Below are 7,059 nucleotides of genomic sequence, written 5' to 3' on the forward strand. Positions count from 1 at the left end.
CCGTGGATCATCCCTCTCCTGGGGACCAGGCACCATCTCCAACTCTCCTTGGTCCTCTTGGGATCCACGGAAGATTCTCCTGAACGCTGAGAACGCAGACATGGCTCAGGGCTCCTGAAAGCTCTGTGTTCGCCTCTACGCTCTCTGCTGTCCTCCTGAGCACTGAGCCAGGGCCTCCCCGGTGCTCAGAAGGGACCCCGGGACCTGCAGTGTCACAGGTGAGGTCACAAAGGCTCCCTTTGTCACCTGGCGGAGAGGCCGGGTGTGTCCAGGCAGGTGCTGGCACATGGAATCATGGAACCCTCGTGGCTGGAAAGGACCTTCAAGACCACTGCCTCCAAGCGTCAGTCCCACACCCCTGAACCACCACAGCATCTCCCCAAGCACCACCACTGCCCCTTTCTTGGACACCTCCAGGGATGGAGACTCCACCACCTCCCTGGGCAGCCTGTGCCAATGCTTCACCACTCTTGCAGTGAAGAATGTCCCCAGCAGTCTCAAACTTTTCTCTCTTTCTCTCTGGCTTTTTTCTTTGCCTTTCCCTCTGAACTTTCTCTGCCTTTTCTCCCAACTTTTCTCTGCCTCCAAAATTTTTCTCTGGTTCTTGCAGGCTTTTCTTTCCCTTTTTCTCTAACTTTGCCTCAGCTTTTCCTTTTCCCTCTGGAATTTTTCTCCTTTTCCCTCTGGAATTTTTATGCCTTTTTCTGTGACTTTTCTCTCCCTTTTTCTCTGAATTTTTTCTCTCTTTCTCCCAGATTTTTTTCTGTTTTTCTCCCACAGATTTTTCTCACTTTCTCCCTGAAATTGTTCTCTTTGAAACTTCTCTTTTCTCTGGCTTTTCTCTGCCTTTCTCGCTGTCTTTTCTCTCCTTTTTCTTCTGAAATTTCTCTGCTTTTCCTTCTGAAATTCTCGCAATTTCCTTCTGAAAATTCTCTGCCTTTCCCTATGAAATTTTTCTGTTTCTTTGAAATTTTTTCTCTTGTTATCTCTGAAATTTTTCTTTCTCTCTCAAATTTCTCTCCTTTTCTCTGATATTTTTCTCCTTTTCCTTCAGAAATTTCTCTCCTTCTGAAATTTCTCTGCCTTTCTGAAATCTCTCTGCCTTTCTTTGGGACTTTTCTCTGTCTTTCTCTCTGAAATTTCTCTCTTTTTCTTTCTGAAATTCCTCTGCCTTTTCCTCTGGCTTTTCTCTGCCTTTCCCTATGACATTTTTCTGTTTCTTTGAAATTTTTTCTCTCGTTTTCTTTCTTAAAAAAAGAGCTGCGGCTTTCTTAAAGAAAGCTGCAGCTTCGGCCTCATTTTGTTTTTCTAGTCCCTCGTATCCGGGTGCCGCGTGCGGTTCTGCGCATGTGCGCGTTGTGGCTAAGGGTCCGGGTTCCTCTTTATCACCCTATAGATGGGCTTCTTGAGAAGTGGCTACACATTCTTAGTCACCTAGCCCCCCCATTTTTCCCGGGTACATTTTGTGGCTTATTTTATAAAATATAAACATAGCATTTTTTACTGCTTCTATCTTTACCTATATTAGAAAAATTACAAAAGAATATACCTTACAAACAACATATATAATTCATAACAAACAATATATACAACTCACAATAGCAGTTCAGCAAAGTTTTTCACCCTATGTTCATTCCCTGTTTTATCTTCTCCATCTCTTATTGAATGTCGCCATCCACAAGGATCTTGCAGAGAAAGCTAAATTTGAGGATTTCGGGCAGTGTTCAGTCCAAATTTTGAGATTCTGGTTGCGTGGACTCCGAAATTGGAGATATTTTGGTCTGTCGAGTCCAAATTTGGGTATTTGGGGGCACATCAAGTCAAAATTTGAGGATTTTGGGGTTTCCCCAAATCCAAATTTAGGGATGTTAGGGTGTGTCGTGTGCAAATTTGTGTGCAAACTTTTCACCAAAAAAGTTAGGAGCTCTGCAGAGAACAGATCCCACACGTGCTGTGCCTTCCAAATGCCTCATTTTATTTGGGGGACTCTGTGAGCTCTCGGTAGCTCTGCCAGAGCTGCAGTTCCCTCCTCTCTGAGGAGACAAGGAAAGCGGCTCTGGCTCAGCTGCTGCTGCAGGAGAAGCTTCAGCAGCTCCAGAGACAGCCGGGTGACCTCCTGGAAGGGATGGGAGAGGAAGGCAGGAGCTGCTTCTGGCAGGTGGGGACAGCTGGAATCCTTGGCGGTCTCTGGATGCCAATCCAAGAGGTTGGCTTGGAGGAACTTGAGAATCTTCCCACCTCCGCCTTCATCCCTGGCACCTTCAGTCCCACGCTGCTGCTGCTGCTGCTGTTGTCCCCTGCTGTGGTGACCCTGGGGAGGGAGGTTTAACAGAGAGCAGCCTGAGGGGAGTCCTGGGTGGGGACAGGAGGCTCCAGAGGGCACTGGTTTGCACTGGGAGAGGCCAGCAGAGGCTGGGGGTGCACGAGGGGGCCTAGGGAAGGGGTGGGACAGCAGCTGCAGTGTGGCATTGGTGAAGGTACCTTGGGGAAGGTGGCAACAGGAGATTGTCCCTGACTCAGAGGATATAGCAGCTCCGTGATGGGCGGCAGGATCCTGATCTTTGCTGCTCCATGCCAGTTCCCAGGGTCAGCAAGGTCTGAGCTGCCAGGGACTGGACTGAGGCATCAGGGTCGTTCTCCAAGCTCCGGAGGGCTGTGACAGAAAGAAACAGAGCAGTGGTGAAACCTCAGTGTCTGCACAGCCCCTCCCGTGCCAGCCCCATCCCTCTCTTTCCCTGGCTGGGAGGAGCAGGCGGGAGCAAGGGAGCAGCTGGAAGCTGCTGCTCAGGAATCCCAGCCTGGCTTGGGCTGGAAGGGACCTTAAGGATCATCCCAAGCCAAGCCCTGCCAGGGCCAGCTCCCAGCTCCCAGCTCCCAGCAGCCCAGGCTGCTCCAAGCTCAACACTGCCAGGGCTGGGGCAGGCACAGCTCTGACCCCACTCACCATCACACGTTTCCTCCAACACTGCCGTGTCCATGTTCCTGTTCAGGCGCTGCGCAGCAGCCCCTGTGCACAGAGCTCCCGTCAGAACTCCCCCTCCCCAGCACTTCAGAGCCCCCAGCTGGGGGCAGCCAGAAGAGGGTCCCCGGGGGCTGTTGCTCACCCATGAACCTGATGGCCGCCAATCTGACTCTGGGGTGCTGAATATCCCTCAGCTGTGTCTGGCTGGAATCCAGGTAATCTCGGACCCAGCAATTCTCCTGCTCCAGCTGGGGAGAGCCCAAAGTTAGGGGGGGGGGAAATTGGAAACGGGAAAGGGAAAAAAAGGCAACAATGGGAAGGGCAAGGTGAAGGGCAAGGGGCACTGAGCTCCAGGCTGTGTGTTCCGCTCTGGAGCAGGGCCAGCCAGAAACAGCTGCACACCCACACCCTGGGCACATGGGGCATCCCTGGTCCAGCCCAGGCCCTGGCACCTGGGGCTTGTCCTCACCAGGGTCTCTCCAATCCTCCACATCTCCTGGCTCTGGATCTCTCTTAGGAGCTTGCTCCAGCCCAGGAACTTGGCAGAGGCGAGGAGGGCTTTGCCAGAGGCCTGCAAAGCAGCACAGGGTGGGAGCTGGCACCACAGCTGGGAGAAGGAGACCTCTCCCCCCCCTCCCCTGGGCAAGGCTGCAAAGTGTCCCCAGCTCCTTCTGGGAAGAGGCAGCTGGGGACAAAGCCTGAATGGGGGGGGATTCAGTGCCTGAGGCAGGGACCTGGGACAGCCACCAGCTCAGGTATCACGCTCTGCTAGCCAGCAGCAGAGAGGTGGGCAAGAGCTGCTGAGTGGCTGCCAGGGCTGGGGCAGAGGGAAGGGCAAAGCAGGGGGTCAGCCTTGAAGTCTGTACCTCGGCCACGCTCTCAGTGCTGTCATTCATCCTTAAGAAGAGTGAGATGAGTGTTGTCCGGATTAATATTTCCATCCATGTCTCCCTTCTGCTCTTCACAGCCCCCATCATCTCTCCAAAGAGGCTGATGGAGAGCTCCCGCACCTGGCTGGACTCCTGGGAGGAAGGAAGGAAGGAAGACAGGGGGGCTGCAGCAACAGCCTCTCCCTACCCACGGTTACCGTGGTTCTGAGTGGGGAGATGCTGCGGGGTGGTTGGGGCTGGGGGCAGCGGAGGCCTCATCCTGCCAAGGAGAGGCTGTGCTGGGCTGCAGAGCCCAGAAGGCCTCCCAGCAGAGCCCAGGGGAGTAAAGAGGGCAGCAGCCCTGCCCAAGTGCTGCCCGCGGGGCTGGGCTGGAGGGCAGCTGTCCTTGCCCCGGGCCCCTCTGCGGGGTCAGGTCCCACAGCAGCCTTACATCATCAAAGAGCGGTGGGAGCTTCGGCCCCAGCACCAGAACGATGTTGATGGCTCTGTCCGCTGTCATGGGAGCAGCCATTATCTCTCTCAGGAGGAGCAGGCCCTGCAACACGGCCTCTCTGGAGCTCTCCTCCAGTCTCCTCCTGATACCGTGCAGCGTGACCCTGTCCTGTGTTTGTGCTGCCTGTGTGAAGCAGAGAATTTATTTCTGTGCTGCTGGAGCAGTGGAGGAGCAGCCTGGCACAAACAGGCTCCTGCCCGGCTTCCTGGCAGGTGCTGCCGGCATCGCTGCCGCCCCTCATGCCCCTCCTGCCTGTGGGGGGCCCTGTGGGGGCCGAGGGAGAGCCGGGGAGGGCAGGACAGCAAAGGTTCTGTGGGCCCTGCTCAGCCACCCCTCTCTCTGCTGACACCCACCTCCTCAGCTGGAGCAGGCACAAGGCAGGTGGAAGTCTCTGTGGATTCCTCTTCGATGTCCTCCAGGGCATCCACAGAGCTCTGCTGGCCATCCTCCTCCTCCTCTTCAGAGGAGGAGGAGGAGGCAGATATCCGCAGATATCTTGCGGACAGATCCTGACATCCACTGGAAGCAGACTCGGAACCTTAACAAAACAAGGGAGGAGGAGGGCAAGCTGAAGGTGCTGGCACGAGAGACTGCAGGGTCCCCTACCTTGCACCCAGCCCTTTGCCAGCTCCCGAGGACAGAGCCAGCCCTGGGCAGGGGGACCCAAAGAGGGGACCGGCGGGGATCAGGCCGGGGATGTGCCCATCAGCCACTGCCATGCAGGAGCACAGCAAAGCAGCCAAAGGCCCCTCACCTGTCTCTGGCAGCTGGACCTCCCACACCTCTGATGAGGCAGGGGGGTGGCCTTCCTCCTCTTCCTGTCCCCTCCAGGCCAGCCGGGGCCAGCATGGGGGTCTCTGCTGAGTGGGAAATGTGGGAGAGGAGGAGAGGCCATGGGGGAGGGATATGGGCATGGGTCTGTCCTCACTCCTGGGGGAGGAGGAGAGGCCATGGGGAGGGGGTGTAGGGGTGGCAGTGCTGCTGGCCCCAAGGCTGCACTGCCTGCAGGGAGAGCCCCTGGGACCAAGGGGGCTGTGTGGGGGAAGGGAGAGGCCTGGGACGGGTTCTGCACTGGGCAGTGAATCTCCAGGGGATGGAGGCTCCCGGGCAGCCTGGGGAGATTCAGAGTCCTCAGGGGCTGGGCAGAGGCTCCCGTCAGACAAACCACCAAGGGCTGTCGAATCCTCCCCCATTTGCCCCGAGGGCATCCACCCAGTCCCAGTCCCAGTCCCAGTCCCAGTCCCAGTCCCAGTCCCAGTCCCAGTCCGTGGATCATCCCTCTCCTGGGGACCAGGCACCATCTCCAACTCTCCTTGGTCCTCTTGGGATCCACGGAAGATTCTCCTGAATGCTGAGAACGCAGACATGGCTCAGGGCTCCTGAAAGCTCTGTGTTCGCCTCTACGCTCTCTGCTGTCCTCCTGGGCACTGAGCCAGGGCCTCCCCGGTGCTCAGAAGGGACCCCGGGACCTGCAGTGTCACAGGTGAGGTCACAAAGGCTCCCTTTGTCACCTGGCGGAGAGGCCGGGTGTGTCCAGGCAGGTGCTGGCACATGGAATCATGGAACCCTCGTGGCTGGAAAGGACCTTCAAGACCACTGCCTCCAAGCGTCAGTCCCACACCCCTGAACCACCACAGCATCTCCCCAAGCACCACCACTGCCCCTTTCTTGGACACCTCCAGGGATGGAGACTCCACCACCTCCCTGGGCAGCCTGTGCCAATGCTTCACCACTCTCGCAGTGAAGAATGTCCCCAGCAGTCTCAAACTTTTCTCTCTTTCTCTCTGGCTTTTTTCTTTGCCTTTCCCTCTGAACTTTCTCTGCCTTTTCTCCCAACTTTTCTCTGCCTCCGAAATTTTTCTCTGGTTCTCGCAGGCTTTTCTTTCCCTTTTTCTCTAACTTTGCCTCAGCTTTTCCTTTTCCCTCTGGAATTTTTCTCCTTTTCCCTCTGGAATTTTTATGCCTTTTTCTGTGACTTTTCTCTCCCTTTTTCTCTGAATTTTTTCTCTCTTTCTCCCAGATTTTTTTCTGTTTTTCTCCCACCACAGATTTTTCTCACTTTCTCCCTGAAATTTTTCTCTTTGAAACTTCTCTTTTCTCTGGCTTTTCTCTGCCTTTCTCGCTGTCTTTTCTCTCCTTTTTCTTCTGAAATTTCTCTGCTTTTCCTTCTGAATTCTCGCAATTTCCTTCTGAAAATTCTCTGCCTTTCCCTATGAAATTTTTCTGTTTCTTTGAAATTTTTTCTCTTGTTATCTCTGAAATTTTTCTTTCTCTCTCAAATTTCTCTCCTTTTCTCTGATATTTTTCTCCTTTTCCTTCAGAAATTTCTCTCCTGCTGAAATTTCTCTGCCTTTCTGAAATCTCTCTGCCTTTCTTTGTGACTTTTCTCTGTCTTTCTCTCTGAAATTTCTCTCTTTTTCTTTCTGAAATTCCTCTGCCTTTTCCTCTGGCTTTTCTCTGCCTTTCCCTATGACATTTTTCTGTTTCTTTGAAATTTTTTCTCTCGTTTTCTTTCTTAAATTCCTCTGCCTTTTCTCTCTGAAATTCCTCTTTCTGATATCTCTCTGCCTTTCTCTCCGGCTTTTCTCTGCCTTTCCCTCTGACTTTTCTTTCCCTGTCTCTCTGAAATTTTTCTCTAGTTTCTCTCTGCAGTTTTTCTCTTGTTTCTCTCTGAAGGGGTTCGTCGGGTAAAGGTCTCGATGAGTATCCCAGCA

The 7,059-nt window shown here is 53.9% G+C and overlaps 1 long non-coding RNA gene across 1 annotated transcript; it reads right to left on the reverse strand.

Annotated features, from left to right (window-relative positions):
• Positions 1 to 2,557: 2,557 nt before the first annotated feature.
• LOC139799543 (uncharacterized) lies at positions 2,558 to 3,215 on the reverse strand. The gene is made up of 3 exons (XR_011727347.1): positions 3,105 to 3,215; positions 2,945 to 3,007; positions 2,558 to 2,653 (listed from the first exon to the last, which is right to left on the reverse strand). It is a non-coding gene; the product is annotated as an uncharacterized lncRNA (long non-coding RNA).
• Between the last annotated feature and the right edge of the window lie 3,844 nt (positions 3,216 to 7,059).

The sequence above is a fragment of the Heliangelus exortis genome, chromosome 9 (genome assembly GCF_036169615.1).
Source record: "Heliangelus exortis chromosome 9, bHelExo1.hap1, whole genome shotgun sequence".
NCBI lineage: Eukaryota > Metazoa > Chordata > Aves > Apodiformes > Trochilidae > Heliangelus > Heliangelus exortis.